Consider the following 19003-nt stretch of genomic DNA (forward strand, 5'->3'; position numbering starts at 1 on the left):
TAATGTATTCGTTATCTTTTCAGTGTCTTTCTTGTAAAACCCAAAAGGCAGCCATTAAAAAATAATATGATCCTGGTCTTAATCCAGCAGGCTCCAAGCAGCCTCAGCCATTATGAGAGTTACTGACTCTAATTGCAAATTATGAGGCAGTTAAAGAAATATAGCATATGTCCTTCTTTAATATAGGTTTGAACCTTCTTTAATATAGGATTGAACTGAACTGTCTACAAGGATTACTGTCTTCCTTGGGAAATAGGCAAGCACTGAGCTGACACAGGAGCCAAAACAAGGTCTCTGGAACGTATACTGGCAGGAATATCAGAAAGGAAACCCATTCCTGTGTTTGAGTGGATGGGACTCCTCAGAAGTGAGAGAAAATTAATACTGAGATTGACAGAGTGCTTGAAAGGGGAGGTGAGAATGAACTAAATGTAAGAAAGCCAGGTTGGGTATAAAACTGTCTGTAACTGAATATACTTCATCACAAGCATCATGATCTCATGTGTGTATTATGGGTTACATTATACCTTAGGTACAGTCATTTGCCCAAATTGGGAATTTGCACCCTAGGGTGGAAAGCCAGCATTCTAATTAGGAAAACTGTACTCCAGAAGCAGCTACTACAAGAGCTCCCATGACCTTTATCTATGATCAATGGTAGAGGCTCTGCTAACTGGCATACTTAATGTTGGAAATAGGTTTCCATTGATGAAATCCGTGGCTTCTTAGCATAGTGGATGCTCCAAACAGAATTTCATTCGTGAACTTACTAGTGGTAAAGATAAGTGAATTGTCTCAAATATTTTAGAGTAGCTTCCTGCTTTTGATTAAAAAGAGTATAAACATCTAGCCAGTCCTGTAGCTCTTAGTGATGCAATCCTGGATCAAGATTTGGATTCAGAAGTTACTAGTTTCTTGATGTCAACTATGCAGATTAATTGAATTCTGTATCCAAAATATTGTTGTATTTACCTGAAAAGATGATGTGCTATCAGGAGCTAAAGAAGCCATGCTTTAACTATGAAGGGATAAACCCAAGGACAATATGCAAAGTATGTTATTTATCCAATGCTCTCTGACAAATTACTCCAAAATGTAGTGGCTTAAAACAACAATAATAATAATCTCCCATGGTTTCTGTGAGTCAGGAATTTGAGAGCAGTTCTGGCTTGGAGATTTCTCATGAAGTTACAGTCACATGTTGGCTGGAGCTGTAACTATCTGAAGGCTTGACTGGGGCTGAAGGACTCACTTCCAAGATAGCTAACTCCATGGCAGACAAGCTGATGCTCCCCGCTGGAGGGAGGCCTTAGCTTTTCTCTATGTTGGCTTCTCCATGTGTCCTGGATTTCCTCACAACATGGTGGATGAGTTCCAGAGGCAAGCATCTGAAAACAGAGAGCCAGGTGGAAGCTGTATCCTTTCTGTGATCTACCCTCAAGAGTCACATAGCATCACTTCTGCCCCACTCCATTGACTGGGACAGTCACAATCCCCTGCCTAGATTTGAGAAGAGAGAACACAGACCCTTCCCTTAATGGGAGGAGTGTCAGTTGCCAGTCACATTGTGTGAAAATTATGTGCTATGAGATAAATATGTAGGTGTGGCATTTTTTGAGAAATACAACATGCTACAATAAGTAAGGATGGCAATGAGAAAAGGTAAGAAAACAAAAACAAAAACAAAAAACCCACCTAGGGCCTTGATACCATCACTGGGCTACTGAAGTAATCAACCATGAAAACACCTACCTCAGAATATCTTGTTTTGTAAGATAGTACTTTATCTTCATTATTTTATTTGGGTATTCTATTATTATAGCTGAAAATATTTTAATGGATATTACTTGGTAGAAAAGCTAGAGCAAAAGACCTGGATTCAAATTCTCCCATGGCTCCCTAGATGATATTACTTCAACTAAAGTATTTATTCCCATTCATGTATTCAACAAATGTTTATAAATGAACTTCAATGTGCCAACCAGGTACTGTTTAAGACAGTAAGAATGCAACAGTGAGTAAAACCGGCAGAGATCCCTGTCCTCATGTAGCTAACAATTGACTATGTGTTCTGTGGGACTGTCTGTGTGTGAGGGAGGTGGTGGTATGGAGTGGCAAGAAATAAACCAGGTAAATAATTAAGATGATGTTGAGTGGTGAGGAGTGCTATGGAGGAAGATAAAGCAGGAAAGGGTGACAGTGTGACTAGGGAGGTCCTCATGCACAAGGTGACATTTGAGTAAGGACTTGAAGGAGACCCAGTGTGTATTAGGAACACTTCCAGTGGGACCTAAGGGAGTCAGTGAGGGGAAGGATAGTAGGAAGTGAGGACAGACGTTTTAGGAGATGGGAGCAAATTGTATAGTGAAATGGGAAGCTGTTGAGCTTTTGATTAGAGGGTTATGTAATCTGACTTACTTTTTTTTCTTTTTTTAAATTATACTTTAAGTTCTAGGGTACATGTACACAATGCGCAGGCTTGTTACATAGGTATACATGTGCCATGTTGGTTTGCTGCACCCATTAACTCGTCATTTACATTAGGTATTTCTCCTAATGCTATGCCTCCCCCTACTCACTACCCCATGACAGGCCCCTGTGTGTGATGTTCCCCACCCTGTGTCCAAGTGTTCTCATTGTTCAATTCCCACCTATGAGTGAGAACATGCGGTGTTTGGTTTTCTGTCCTTGTGATAGTTTGCTCAGAATGATGGTTTCCACCTTCATCCATGTCCCTGCAAAGGACATGAACTCATCCTTTTTTATGGCTGCATAGTATTCCATGGTGTATATATGCCACATTTTCTTAACCCAGTCCATCATTGATGGACATTTGGGTTGGTTCCAAAGTTTTTGCTATTGTGAATACTGCCACAATAAACATACGTGTGCATGTGTCTTTAGAGTAGCATGATTTATAATCCTTTGGGTATATACCCAGTAATGAGATCGCTGTGTCAAATGGTATTTCTAGTTCTAGATCCTTGAGGAATCGCCACACTGTCTTCCACAATGGTTGAACTAGTTTACACTCCCACCAACAGTGTAAAAGCATTCCAATTTCTCCACATCTTCTCTAGCATCTGTTGTTTCCTGACTTTTTAATGACCGCCATTCTAACTGGTGTGAAATGGTATCTCATTGTGGTTTTGATTTGCATTTCTCTGATGAGCATTTCTTCATGTGTCTGTTGGCTGCATATACATGTCTTCTTTTGAGAAGTGTCTGTTCATATCCTTTGCCCAATTTTGATGGGGTTGGTTTTTTCTTGTAAATGTATTTAAGTTCTTTGTAGATTCTGGATATTAGCCCTTTAGCAGATGGATAGATTGCAAAAATTTTCTCCCATTCTGTAGGTTGCCTATTTACTCTGACGGTAGTTTCTTTTGCTGTGCAGAAGCTCTTTAGTTTCATTAGATCCCATTTGTCTATTTTGGCTTTTGTTGCCATTGCTTTTGGTGTTTTAGTCATGAAGTCCTTGTTCATGCCTATGTCCTGAATGGTATTGCTTAGGTTTTCTTCTAGGGTTTTTATGGTTTTAGTCTAACATTTAAGTCTTTAATCCATCTTGAATTAATTTTTGTATAAGATGTAAGGAAGGGATCCAGTTTCAGCTCTCTACATATGGCTAGTCAGTTTTCCCAGCATTTATTCAACAGAGAATCCTTTCCCCATTTCTTGTTTTTGTCAGGTTTGTCAAAGATCAGATGGTTGTAAATGTGTGGTGTTATTTCTAAGGCCTCTGTTCTGTTCCATTGGTCTATATCTTTCTTTTGGTGACAGTACCATCCTGTTTGGGTTACTGTAGACTTGTGGTATAGTTTGAATTCAGGTAGCGTGATGTCTCCAGCTTTGTTCTTTTTGCTTAGGATTGTCTTGACAATGTGGGCTCTTTTTTGGTTCCATATGAACTTTAAAGTAGTTTTTTCCAATTCTGTGAAGAAAGTCATTGGTAGCTTGATGGGGATGGCATTGAATCTATAAATTACCTTGGGCAGTATGGCCATTTTCACAATATTGATTCTTCCTATCCATGAGTATGGAATGTTCTTCCATTTGTTTGTGTCCTCTTTTATTTTGTTGAGCAGTGGTTTGTAGTTCTCCTTTAAGAGGTCCTTCACATCCATTGAAAGTTGGATTCCTAGGTATTTTATTCTCTTTGTAGCAATTGTGAATGGGAGCTCACTCATGATTTGGCTCTCTGTTTGTCTGTTATTGGTGTATAGGAGTGCTTGTGATTTTTGCACGTTGATTTTGTATCCTGAGATTTTGCTGAAGTTGCTTATCAGCTTAAGGAGATATACAGCTGAGACAATAGGGTTTTCTAAATATACAATCATGTTATCTGCAAACAGGGACAATTTGACTTCCTCTTTTCCTAATTGAATACCCTTTATTTCTTTCTCCTTCCTGATTGCCCTGGTCAGAACTTCCAACACTATGTTGAATAGGAGTGGTGAGAGAGGGCATCCCTGTCTTGTGCCAGTTTTCAAAGGGAATGCTTCCAGTTTTTGCCCATTCTTTATGATATTGGCTGTGGGTTTGTCATAAATAGCTCTTATTATTTTGAGATACGTTCCATCAATACCTAGTTTATTCAGAGTTTTTAGCATGAGGTGCTGTTGAATTTTGTCAAAGGCCTTTTCTGCATCTATTGAGATTATCATGTGGTTTTTCTCGTTGGTTCTGTTTATGTGATGGATTACCTTTATTTGCGTATGTTGAACCAGCCTTGCAACCCGGGGATGAAGCCGACTTGATCGTGGTGGATAAGCTTTTTGATGTGCTGCTGGATTTGGTTTGCCAGTATTTTATTGAGGATTTTCACATTGATGTTCATCAGGGATATTGGTCTAAAATTCTCTTTTTTTGTTGTGTCTCTGCCAGGCTTTGGAGTCAGGATGATACTGGCCTCAAGAAATGAGTTAGGGAGGATTCCCTCTTTTTCTGTTGATTGGAATAGTTTCAAAAGGAATGGTACCAGCTCCTCTTTGTACCTCTGGTAGAATTTGGCTGTGAATCCATCTGTTCCTGGACTTTTTTTGATTGGTACGCTATTAATTATTGCCTCAATTTCAGAGCCTGTTATTGGTCTATTCAAGGATTCAACTTCCTCCTGATTTAATCTTGGGAGGGTGTATGTGTCCAGGAATTTATCCATTTCTTTAGATTTTTTAGTTTATTTGCATAGAGGTGTTTATAGTATTCTCTGATGGCAGTTTGTATTTCTGTGGGATCGTTGGTGATATCACCTTTATCATTTTTCATTGCGTCTATTTGATTCTTCTCTCTTTTCTTATTAGTCTTGCTAGCAGTCTATCAATTTTGTTGATCTTTTCAAAAAATCAGCTCCTGGATTCATTGATTTTTTGAAGCGTTTTTTGTGTCTCTATCTCCTTCAATTCTGCTCTGATCTTAGTTATTTCTTGCCTTCTGCTAGCTTTTGAATGTGTTTGCTCTTGCTTCTCTAGTTCTTTTAATTGTGATGTTAGGGTGTCAATTTTATATCTTTCCTGCTTTCTCTTGTGGGCATTCAGTGCTATAAATTTCCCTCTACACCCTGCTTTAAATGTGTCCCAGAGATTCTGGTATATTGTGTCTTTGTTCTCATTGGTTTCAAAGAACATCTTTATTTCTGCCTTCATTTTGTTATTTACCCAATAGTCATTCAGGAACAGGTTGTTCAGTTTCCATGTAGTTGTGCGGTTTTGAGTGAGTTTCTTAATTCTTAGTTCTAATTTGATTGCATTGTGGTTTGAGAGACAGTTTGTTGTGATTTCTATTCTTTTACATTTGCTGAGGAGTGCTTTACTTCCAACTATGTGGTCAGTTTTGGAATAAGTGTGATGTGGTGCTGAGAAGAATGTATATTTTATTGACTTGGGGTGAAGAGTTCTGTAGATGTCTATTAGGTCTGCTTGGTGCAGAGCTGAGTTCAAGTCTTGGATATCCTTGTTAACCTTCTGTCTTGTTTATCTGTATAATATTGACAGTGGGCTGTTAAAGTCTCGCATTATTATTGTGTGGGCGTCTTTAAGTCTCTTTGTAGGTCTCTAAGGACTTGCTTTATGAATCTGTGTGCTCCTGTCTTGGATGCATATATATTTAGGATAGCTAGCTCTTCTTGTTGAATTGATCCCTTTCCCATTATGTAATGGCCTTCCTTGTCTCTTTTGATCTTTGTTGGTTTAAAGTCTGTTTTAACAGAGACTAGGATTGCAACCCCTGCCTTTTTTTGTTTTCCATTTGCTTGGTAGATCTTCCTCCATCCCTTTATTTTGAGCCTATGTGTGTCTCTGCACGTGAGATGGGTTTCCTGAATACAGCACACTGATGGGTCTTGACTTGACTCTTTATCCAATTTGCCAGTCTGTGTCTTTTAATTGGAGCATTTAGCCCATTTACATTTAAAGTTAATATTGTTATGTGTGAATTTGATGCTGTCATTATGATGTTAGCTGGTTATTTTGCCCATTAGTTGATGCAGTTTCTTCCTAGCATCAATGGTCTTTACAATTTGGCATGTTTTTGCAGTGGCTGGTACCAGTTGTTCCTTTCCATGTTTAGTGCTTCCTTCAGGAGCTCTTGTAAGGCAGGCCTGATGGTGACAAAATCTCTCAGCGTTTGCTTGTCTGTAAAGGATTTTATTTCTCCTTCACTTATGAAGATTAGTTTGGCTGGATATGAAATTCTGGGTTGAAAATTCTTTTCTTTAAAAATGTTGAATATTGGCCCCCACTCTCTTCTGGCTTGTAGAGTTTCTGCCGAGAAATCCGCTGTTAGTCTGATGGGCTTCTCTTTGTGGGTAACCCGACCTTTCTCTCTGGCTGCCCTTAACATTTTTTCCTTCATTTCAACCTAGGTGAATCTGACAATTATGTGTCTTGGGGTTGCTCTTCTTGAGTATCTTTGTGGTGTTCTCTGTATTTCCTGAATTTGAATATTGGCCTGCCTTGCTAGGTTGGAGAAGTTCTCCTGGATAATATCCTGAAGAGTGTTTTCTAACTTGGTTCCATTCTCCCTGTCACTTTCAGATACACCAATCAAACGTAGAGTTGGTCTTTTCACATAGTCCCATATTTCTTGGAGGCTTTGTTTGTTTCTTTTCACCCTTTTTTCTCTAATCTTGTCTTCTCTCTCTATTTCATTAATTTGATCTTCAATCACTGATATCCTTTCTTCCACTTAAACAAATTGGCTACTGAAGCTTGTGTATGCTTACCAAAACAAAATTAATACATCTGTCATTACCTATGCTGTACATTGAATCCACAGAACTTACCTGTTCTCTTATAACTGAAAATCTGTGCTCTTTGACCAATGTCTTCTCATTTGCCCTGCTCCCTGTCCCCCACCCCTGGCAATTACCATTTTGTTCTCTGTTGCTATGAATTAGGCTTTTTTTTTCTTTTTTTGGAGACACTTTTAAGCAGCAAAATCACCAAGAAAAAGCACAGAAATATGAAAAAGCTTGCACTAAATAGACTGTGAAAAGGATCCCAGTTTACAGTATGACAGCTGAAACAAGAAGGCAGAGAATTGTCTTGTTTAAGATCAACTAGGAAGGAGTGCGATGGGTAACTGAAATTTTTTGCTGCTTGGTGTGTGTCTGCTAATGACCTTGAAAGGACCACAAGTATTGATTTTGGGACTGCAAATACATTTTAGAGAGTAGGAAAGTTTGCAATATGTAAACAATATGTGAATGGGTCTCTACTGTATCTAATTTGCTTTAAACTGAATGCAAAGGGCCAAAGAACAAGGCTTTTAGAGATTTTTCTCTGTATGTCCATGTGCAAGAGGCCATCACTTCTATATATTTTAACTTTATTTTTATTTTATTTTATTTTTTTGAGACAGAATCTCGCTGTGTAGCCTAGGCAGGAGTGCAGTGGCATGATCTTGACTCACTGCAACCTCTGCCTCCTGGGTTCAAGTGATCCTCGTGCCTCAGCCTCCTGAGTAGCTGGGACTACAGGTGTGCATGCCTGGCTAAATTTTGTATTTTTAGTAGAGATGGGGTTTTGCCGTGTTGCCCAGGCTGGTCTTAAACTCCTGAGCTCAAGTGATCTGCCAGCTCCAACCTCCCAAAGTGCTGGGATTACAGGCGTGAGCCACTCCATGCAGCTGGGTATATTTTAACTTTAAAGATGTCATCAATGCTTTGGAGCTAAATCCTTTACACAAGTGAACTCTGAAGTTGTGATTGGTTTTGATCTTATTAGTTTGACATGAGATTTTATTACTTTGAAAACAGCTTAATATTTCTGAGGCTATCCTCTTTGGTCTGCATCTTCTTTTTATATTCTTATAAATTAGATTCTGTGAGCAGGTTTTTCTCTTTTGTTTTGTTTATGGAGATTGAGACAAAGTAGCACTGAGATGCCTGTGCAAGGTGACCACTTCTCTCCACGGAAATGCTGTGAACTTCCTTTGAAAGAAAACAGACTAGGTTCGGTTTTGGTTTTGAAGGAGGAAAATATCTTGACCTTGTGGTTTTAAAAATCAATTTCCTAAATAGTTAAATTTAAGGAAAAAATTTTTAAAATAAAATAAAATGAACAGAAATGTGAGCCCCAGGGTCCTTTAAAAATGCCTTTATAATTTTCCATGGAACATATTTTTGGTGTTGTTTATTACTCCTCTTTTCAGGCACCCTCATACTATTTGGTCTGTAGTTTCTAAAGGAGTTGTTTATTTCATTGAAGAGTAACCCAGCTGCCCCCTCAAACGCCATTGCCCTTCTTGGAACTGCGGAATCCCTCTGGGGGAGGCTTGTGAGATGCGTAGGCTCAAGGAACCCTCCAGGGAATGGCTCCGTCCAGCCTGTTGGACGTTGCTAAGCGAGTCCAAGATAAACAGAGAGGCACTGGGAGACAGAGCAGGGCCAATCTTACCATTAGGCTGATCAGCTTTCCTCTGCCTGTTGTCCTTCCCTAAACCGTTGAGTCTTCCTGCCAAGACAATGTCCCAGCTTGTGCAGATGCAAACAAGGCAGAAAGCCTTGTTTGTTTTGTCTGGAAGTTAACCTTGAACTCTCAAAGGAGCACTTAATGTCATATGGAAGCAACACTCTCCAAAGACAGCAGCCCCACTTTTCTGGGGACCAGACTGCCATTAACCTCAGCCTCCCCAACCACAGATGATTTCAGAAAAGGTCTTTGAGGAAAAGACTAGTGACAAAGCCCGGTTACTTTTCTCAGGCCAGCAGACCCAGGCAAATTAAAGAGGGAGTCTCTGGGGCTTATGGACACTGCTTGGGATACTAGTTTTGAAGGAGCACTAAAACCACACTGGAATAAACTGGAAACGCAGTGTCAGTTAACTCAGGTTTCTGCCTAGAGCTGTTCCTGTGCAAGTAAGCAGTTCCTTTAAGTTCCTGGTGTCAGGGTTCTCATGGAAGCATTCCTATTTGTGACATTTCCAAACAAATAATGGGGCACAACTGCAGGCAGAGCCTCAGCCCCGAGACCTGCATCCACACCAGAGACTAGAGTCACATTGTGGTTTGCTGACAGGTGACACCAAATAATGCATGGTGCCATGCTGCTTCTTGGGAAGGAGGGGTTTCCTTTCCCTTTTGTTATCTAAATAATTAGCTGTTTAACATGCCTTAATATACATAGAATGGTTTAGAAAATTGCCCATAATAAGTGTATACAACTATTCTCTCATTTTGAATATAAAGAAAAAACATGATTTTTACTCATAGAAGTTTCTCACTCCCACTAGTATTGAACAAATATGCTTTAAAGAAGAGCTGCATTATTATTATTATTATTATTTTATTTTTTATTTTTTTGAGACGGAGTCTCGCTCTGTCACCCAGGCTGGAGTGCAGTGGCATGATCTCAGCTCACTGCAAGCTCCACCTCCCGGGTTCACGCCATTCTCCTGCCTCAGCCTCCTGAGTAGCTGGGACTACAGGCGCCTGCCACCGTACCTGGCTAATTTTTTTGTATTTTTAGTAGAGACAGGGTTTCACTGTGTTAGCCAGGATGGTCTCGATCTCCTGACCTTGTGATCCGCCCGTCTTGGCCTCCCAAAGTGCTGGGATTACAGGTGTGAACCACCGTGCCCGGCCGAAAAGCTGCGTTATTAATTGTCTTAGAGAGCCCCAGTGTCTCTTTTTGACCTTGCAGAGAGAGACCTGGACTTAACCAGTTTGACTTGCTTGGGAAAGGGACTCCTTCCCCATCCTCAACAGATAGGGATGGACCATTGGAGAGGAGCACAGGGCCTATAAAAGCCAAGGGTTCTAGCGGAGTGCTTTCCAGCTTTCAAGCGAGGATGATCAACTCTCAGCTTTTCCTGGTGTTTCATGGTGCTAAAGCCTGCAAAGTCCTGGGACCAGCTGGTCATTGTACCTCAGGCTCATTGTACCTAGGGAGGCAGCAGAGTGGAGGGCTTACCTGTGTGGGCTTGGGGGCCCAACGGCCTCGGTTAGGGCCTGTCTCCATTATTTAATTTGCAACCTTGGGCAAGTAACTTAACCTCACTGCTTTTTGGTTTTCTCATCTGGAAACTGATGGGAAAAATAACACCTACCTTTTAGGGATATTGCGAAGCAAAAATGAAACAATATATGTAGAGTAACTCTTAGTGTGCTGGGTACATAGAAAGTGCTCATAAATGTTGGCTATTATTATTGTGGTAATTTTTATTTGAGGGCACAATGATTTTTACCTCTCCAGTAGTAGGATGGGCAATCCTGTACGAAAGACAGCAATGAATATATCTGATGTCAGCCTGGATCTATCAAGAAGAGGTCTTAAGGAGGTGGGGAATTGTGGGATTGTATTCCTTTTGGAATATGTTTTATCAAAATAGATTTTACTTTTAAAAATTTGAGTGTCTGTAGGGGCAGGTCTCGATGATCTGGAAAGTCTAGGCGGACAGAATTCTTGGAAAAGGGAGGCAAAGTTCTGTATGCATGCTTAGGGATCTGCAGGCTTTGCAAGTGCCCTTGCTGGGGGACCAGACACCGGGGGAGCCTGTGGTTTATCAGTCCCTCCTGGAGGCCCAGTATCAGGCTGCGGGCGGTCGGTTGGTATGTGCTGTAGAAAATCTCCCCAGCTCCAGCACTGGATCTCCAGGCACATGTGTTTTAGATCAGTGGTAATGGAGTGTGCTTTTGAAGTTCGGATTTCCTGTTATTTGGCCTGCAAAATTTTGCTGAGTCATTTGACCTCATGGATCTTCTGAAATAGTAGTCACATGACCAGAGTAAACCGTGTAGACCCACAGCTTGCCTGCAGATACGTATGTTTTTTCAAACTTGATTCAACCAGTATTCACAGATCACACACTGCCTGCCATACATTACATTAGGGACCTGGAGCTTACTGGGCGGTATAGGGCCCAGCTTTGTCCACAGAGAGCTTGCTTTCTAGTGAAGAGGACAGGCCCATATCTAAGGACTGCATGTCTGACCTTAAAAAATTTGGTTAACTCTTTTTTTTTTTTTTTTTTGAGACAGAGTATCACTCTGTCACCCAGGCTGGAGTGCAATGGCGCGATCTCGGCTCACTGCAACCTCCACCTCCCAGGTACAAGCGATTCTCCTGCTTCAGCCTCCTGAGTAGCTGGGATTACAGGTGCATGCTACCACGCCTGGCTAATTTTTGTGTTTTTAGTAGAGACAGGGTTTCACCATGTTGGTCAGGCTGGTCTCAAACTCCTGACCTTGTGATCCACCTGCCTCAGACTTCCAAAGTGCTGGGATTACAGGCATGAGCCACCACGCCCAGCCAAAATTTCAATTAACTCTTAAAAGAAGTATACACTGTGTGATCAAGGAAGCACAGAGTGATTCATTCTGAGAGGGGAGAATCACAAAGCAAGGAACATAGAGCCACGCTTTGGAAGAGAAGTAGAATAATGAAAGTCGGCAGAGGGCAAATGGAAACAGAGCACCGTGTGCAGATTCACTGTGTCCTGTCTGTCAATCAGCATGCTTGATTGGACCATAGGAAGCACAAAGGTAGAGTAGTGGGAGATTAATTAGACCAGCTGATGCAGAATGTGGGGTGAATGCAAGACTACAGAGCTGAGACTTTATTTTATATGCAAGAGGGAAGGGTTTTGAGCAAGGGAATGTTATAATCATGACTAGGCATTAGAAAAACGCATTGGTGAAGGAGGGCATCTTTGTCAGCAGTTCTATGTAGGATGCAGGAAGACAGGAGAGAGCAGAGGTGTTAGTTATAAAACACAGGCAAGAGTTCATGAGCGCTTGAACTTTGGAAGTGACAGAGAGAACGGAGGGGAGGGCAGAGAAGTGACTAAAGACATTTGGGAGGAGAAAAGAGAAGGTTTATCAACATCCTGTTTTAATGTGGAAATCAAGCAGGATGCAAGCAGCAGGGAATGGAAGAGCAAACTGGATTCCAGTCTGGGTCAAGCCAAAAAGACGATGAAGGGTGAAGGCCAAGAATGGGGTTATTTAGCCTAGGAAACAAAGGGTTAAACAGCACCTTAATGATAGCTTGTATGTATGTGAGAGACCAATAACAACTGTTTTCTGATTTTCTCTAGATTTCTGATTTTTTCTGATTTTAACTGGAGTTAAGGTCTGTAGAATTTAGATAAAATATAAGAAAACATTTCCAAATGGGGAAATTTTGAGACATTTTATCTTCAGGATGGGTTTTGTTTCCAAGTGTAAATATTTGCCTCAATGTCTCAAGATAGGAAGAGATGCCTCCTTTCCTCCCTCTTACTGGAAATCCAGCTCAGCTCATCCTCCGTCAGTGGTTTCCGCTCTGACAAGAAAAGACAGCATTGCTGTTACTTTAAGGAAAAACAGAAGCAGTTGATGTGGATTTGCCATTGGAAATGGCTGTACTAAATTCACAAAGGAATTCTGAATAATTAAAATAAGCATAAATATAAAATAAGAATACTGAAAATAGTAGGTGTAAGTTGGTTTGTGGTCGTGTAAGTATTAAAATTAAATCTCTTTAGGTGGCTTATAACAGAATGCCACTTCAAAAGAGCTTTGGCAGAAAAGAAAGGATGTTTGGAAGGGATTAGGGGAATCTCAGGCCACCCAAGGCAGAGGGTGACTGAGGTGTGTCCGGAGTCCTGAGAGTGTTATTTGTTTCCTGCTCTGCTTCTCCCTGAGTTGGCTGCCTTCTCTCCCTGCATGCTGACCTTCACCAGGTCAGCCACCCGACAGTGCCTGAATGGCCTGTGTGCAGGGCAAGGGGCCAAGAGACAGCCAGATCATGGCTCTACCCCAATTCCAAATTCCTGGGGAAGAGACTCTGGCCCAGCTCAGAGAACAAGATCTTATAGCTCAAGCATAGGTGCTGAAAGGAGCATGCTGCTGTGGACAGAGCAGGCAGTTCTCAGAGGAGGGTATTATGGGCTGGGCAGCCACTTCATAAAGGCACTTACTGCAAGCTCTTAAAAAACTGACAGACTTTGTCCACAAAGAGCTTGCTTTCTAGTGACTAGGACAGGCCCATATTTAAGGACTACATATCTGACCTTAAAAAATTCAATTAACTCTTAAAAGAAATGTACACTATGTGACCAAGGAAGCATGGAGTGATTCATTCTGAGAGGGGAGAATCACAAAGGAAGGAACATAGAGCCAGGCTTTGGAAGAGAAGTAGAATAATGAAACAGAGGGCAAATGGAAACAGAGCACTGTGTGCAGGTTCACTGTGTCCTGTCTGTCAATCAGCATGTTTGATTGGACCAAAGCTCTCATCTGTTCTAAGTATACGGCAGAATATTTGAAATGTAGAGCATAAAGAACTTCTAGCACAAAATAATTTAGATAAGTCACCATCCTGGCCGGGTGCTGTGGCTCACTCACGTAATCACAGCAGTGTGGGAGGCTAAGGCGGGTGGATCACAAGGTCAGGAGATCGAGACTATCCTGGCTAACACCGTGAAACCCCGTCTGTATTAAAAATACAAAAAATTGGCCGAGCATGGTAACGTGTGCCTGTAGTCCCAGCTACTTGGAGGCTGAGGCAGGAGAGTTGCTTGAACCCAGGAGACGGAGGTTGCAGTGAGCTGAGGTCATGCCACTGCACTCCAGCCTGGGCAACAGAGCAAGACTCATACTGCCCAAGGTAATTTATAGATTCAATGCCATCCCCATCAAGCTACCAATGACTTTCTTCACAGAATTGCAAAAAACTACTTTAAAGTTCATATGGAACCAAAAAAGAGCCCGCATTGCCAAGTCAATCCTAAGCCAAAAGAACGAAGCTGGAGGCATCACGCTACCTGACTTCAAACTATACTACAAGGCTACAGTCACCAAAACAGCATGGTACTGGTACCAAAACAGAGATATAGACCAATGGAACAGAACAGAGCCCTCAGAAATAATGCCACATATCTACAACCATCTGATCTTTGACAAACCTGACAAAAACAAGAAATGGGGAAATGATTCCCTATTTAATAAATGGTGCTGGGAAAACTGGCTAGCCATATGTAGAGAGCTGAAACTGGATCCCTTCCTTACATCTTATACAAAAATTAATTCAAGATGGATTAAAGACTTAAATGTTAGACTAAAACCATAAAAACCCTAGAAGAAAACCTAGGCAATACCATTCAGGACATAGGCATGGGCAAGGACTTCATATCTAAAACACAAAAAGCAATGGCAACAAAAGCCAAAATTGACAAATGGGATCTAATGAAACTAAAGAGCTTCTGCACAGCAAAATAAACTACCATCAGAGTGAACAGGCAACCTTCAGAATGGGAGAAAATTTTTGCAATCTACTCATCTGACAAAGGGCTAATATCCAGAATCTACAATGAACTCCAACAAATTTACAAGAAAAAAACAAACAACCCCATCAAAAAGTGGGCGAAGGACATGAACAGACACTCCTCAACAGAAGACATTTATGCAGCCAAAAGACACATGAAAAAATGCTCATCATCACTGGTCATCAGAGAAATGCAAATCAAAACCACAATGAGATACCATCTCACACCAGTTAGAATGGTGGTCATTAAAAAGTCAGGAAACAACAGGTCCTGGCGAGGATGTAGAGAAATAGGAACACTTTTACACCGTTGGTGGGAGTGTAAACTAGTTCAACCATTGTGGAAGACAGTGTGGTGATTCCTCAAGGATCTAGAACTAGAAATACCATTTGACCCCAACCATCCCATTACTGGGTATATACCCAGAGAATTTTAAATCATGCTGCTGTAAAGACACATGCGCATGTATGTTTATTGCGGCACTATTCTCAATAGCAAAGACTTGGAACCAACCCAAATGTCAATCAATGATAGGCTGGATTAAGAAAATGTGGCACATATACACCGTGGAATATTATGCAGCCATAAAAAAGGGTGAGTTCATGTCCTCTGTAGAGACATGGATTAAGCTGGAAACCATCATTCTGAGCAAACTATCGCGAGGACAGAAAACCAAGCACTGCATGTTCTCACTCATAGATGGGAATTGAACAATGAGAACACTTGGACAGAGGGCGGGGAACATCACACATGGGAGCCTGTCATGGGGTGGGGAGAGGGGGGAAGGATAGCATTAGGAGATATACCTAATGTAAATGACGAGTTAATGGGTGCAGCAAACCAACATGGCACATGTATACCTATGTAACAAACCTGCACGTTGTGCACATGTGCCCTAGAACTTAAAAGTATAATAATAAAAAAAAAGAAAATGAATGTGAACTTATTCTTTGAGGAGAACCATGCCCTAAAAGATGAAAAGCAGCTATTCATCACAATGCAAGACTTCAAAAAATAGTTAATGATCATGAAAGTTGGCCTGTTCTTATGGACTACGTGTGTGCAATTGCCCACAATCTACCCTTGTAATATATTTTTAATATGCTGAATTTTCTTTTTAGTTTTTTAGTTTTTTTCTTACTTTTCCCCCACTATTTTAAAGTATCAGCATTATTTTTTACAATTTGCTATGCTAAGTATTTCTCTTTGCATCATTTCTAATACTAGAGGTATAAACCATGTAAAGACTTTTGGAGAGTTTTGATTTGTTTTATGCATTTTTTTGCAAATTTGACTTCCCAAAAGTGCATTATCACAACACTGATTGTGTGTAACCATTGTGCTTGTGTGTAAAAACACCAAAGCTTTCTCAGTAAGTGAAGATATTTCCTCTTCATACAACTGCATTTGTGAAAGGTAAAATTTTTTGAGATCTAGGCTCTTTGCACGACTGCATATGCAGTGGTGACCCATTGCAGTTTTTGATTCATCTTATCAAACGACGTAGGTCATCTGTCACAGTATTTCAGATAACTGAAATTATAAACATGAGTGCACACAATTACCAACCATAGTGATCTACATTTATACATTTTGCTTTTGACCTATTTCTTTATGAATACAGTTCATCTGCTTATAACTGTTATATCTGTGCAACTGTTGTTAGTATATCTAGTGTTTATGCTTGAAAAATATATATGTTATTATTGCCTATTTCATTGTGTAAAGTGGCCTATGAAGTGTTCTGGTATATTTCTCAAACAGAGACCCTTTTAAAACATAAATATTTTTAAAGAATTTTTAAAAATTATTTTTTCCAGAATTACATTTTCAGGATTTTGATTTTTTGGCATTTCAGCATTTGGAATTATGCTCCTGATTTATGCTCCTGAATTATGCTCCTGAATCATGCTCCTGATTGCAGGTGATCTGCTCACCTGGGCCTCCCAAAGTGCTGGGATTACAGGTGTGAGCCACCATGCCCGGGCCTTCTTTTCTTTTCCTTTCCTTCCTTCTTTCTTTCTTTTTTTCTTTCTTTTCTTTTCCTTTCCTTCCTTCTTTCTTTCTTTTCCTTTCTTTCTTTCTCTTTCTTTCTTCCTTCCTTCCTTCCTTCGTTCCTTTCTTTCTTTCTCTTTCTTTCTTTCTCTTTCTTTCTTTCTTTTCTTTTCTTTTCTTTTCCTTTCCTTCCCTTCCCTTCCTTCTTTCTTTCTTTCTTTTCTTTTTTTTTTTTTGAGACAGGGTCTCACTGTGCTACCCAGGCTGAAGTGCAGTGGCATGATCATAGCTCACTGCAGTCTTGAACTCCTGGGCCCTCCTGCTTCACCTCTCAAGTAGCTGGGACTATAGGTGCATGCCACTGTACCTGACTAATTTTGTTTGTTTTTTTGTTTGTTTTGCAGTTTTTATAGAGAGAGGGTCTTGCTATGTTGATCAGGCTAGGCTCAAACTCCTGGCCTTAAGTTATCCTGCCTCCTCAGCCTCCCGAAGTGCTGGGGTTATAGGCATGAGCCATCATGCCTGACTGTTCTTTTCTAATATGAGCATTTAGTGCTATAAATTTACCTCTATGTACTGCTTGGTCTGCATCCCACAAATTTGGATATGTTGTATTTTCATTTTTATGTATTCTAAAATATACTGTATTTTCCCTTGAGATTTCTTTTTTGACCTATAGATTATAAGTGTGAAATTTAGTTTCCAAATATTTGCAGTTTTTTCCAGATATATTTCTGTTACTGATTTCTATTTTAATTCCATTTTGGTCAGAGAATATACTTTGTATGACCCAAATCCTTTTAAATGTATTCAGACTTGCTTAATAGCCCAGAATATGGTCTGTCTTTGAAAATGTTCTATATGCACTTGAAAAGAATTTGTATTATGTTGACCTTTTTGTTTGTTTGTTTTTTGGTGGAATGTTCTCTGAATGTCAATTAGATCAAGTTGGTTGATAGTGTCATTCGAGTTGTTATCTGTACTGATTTTCTTTCTGTGTCTATTAACTACTGAGAGGGAAGTGTTAAAATATTTTATTATAATCATGTATCTGTTAATTTATCCTTGCAATTTTTCCATATTTTGTTTCATGTATTTTGAAGGTTAGTTGTTACAAATATAAGCATTTATGATTCCTATCCTATGTCCTCTTGATAATTTAGCACCTTTATTTTTACTAAATGGGAAATAGCTTTATCCCTGGCTATATATTTTTTGCTCTGAAATCTGCTTTTTCTGATATTAATATAGCCACTACAGCTTTCTTAAGATTACCATTTATATCCTTTTGCTTTTCACTTATTTGTATCTTTTTACTTAAAGTGGGTTTCTTATTGGTAGTATTTATTTGGGTCTTGCTTTTCGCTTATTTTTAATCAAATCTGGACATCTCTTTCTTTTAATTGGGATGTTTAGACCATTTACATTTGATATGATTATTGAGATGGTTCAGTTTAAATATAGCATCTTGGTATTTGTTTTCCATGTCTCATCTGTTTTTTGTTCTATTTTTCTTCTTTTTCTGCCTTCTTTTGGACCAATTCAGTATTTTTAAAAAGTATTCTATTTATCTCCTCTACTATTTATACTATAAAATGTAAAATAAGGACTAAAGTAACACAATAAAGAATTATGGATAATATTTATGGATAATAATATTTATTATCCATAATTCTTTACTGTGTCTCTTTAGTTCTTATTTTACAGTTTATAGTATGTACATTCTTAATTATTAATTTTTACTATTATCTACAAATAAAACCCAGGGTTTATGATTAATGGCCAAAAATACAGTAGGTTAATTTAAGGGAAATGGTGGAAATATTTATTTTTGAAAAATAAGTTTGGGAATAGTCAAAACACTCCAAGAATTATTCAAAGTTAAGAGAAGGAAAGGAATGTGTGTGTGCATATATGCATGTTTATGTTTGTAAGAAGTAAAGTTTGGATAATCTGACTTCTCTACTTTTACAAAACAACAACAAAGCCTTTCCCTCTGCCATTCATTCACTCATTCATTCAATAAATATTTGTGGGTACCTAGTATAGACCAAGTGTGGAACATTTTTACTATTCAATGTCTGCCCTGCACTGTATAACTTTGGAAGTTATACAATAAGTCAGAATAACTTTCTGGTGAAACTTCCTGGAGGAATTTACAATATGATAAAGGAAATAGTATATCTCTTCAAGTAGAGACCCATTGCAAAAGCACAGCACAAAATTTGGTACTTACCCTAGGTGGCGTGCACTGGGTTAA

General features: G+C 39.6%; 1 long non-coding RNA gene across 2 annotated transcripts in view; it reads left to right on the forward strand.

Annotated features, from left to right (window-relative positions):
- Positions 1–19003, forward strand: part of LOC103784411 (uncharacterized) — a 155193-nt gene that overhangs the window by 53290 nt on the left and 82900 nt on the right. The window lies entirely within an intron of this gene.

Source organism: Pan paniscus, chromosome 1, assembly GCF_029289425.2.
Source record: "Pan paniscus chromosome 1, NHGRI_mPanPan1-v2.0_pri, whole genome shotgun sequence".
NCBI lineage: Eukaryota > Metazoa > Chordata > Mammalia > Primates > Hominidae > Pan > Pan paniscus.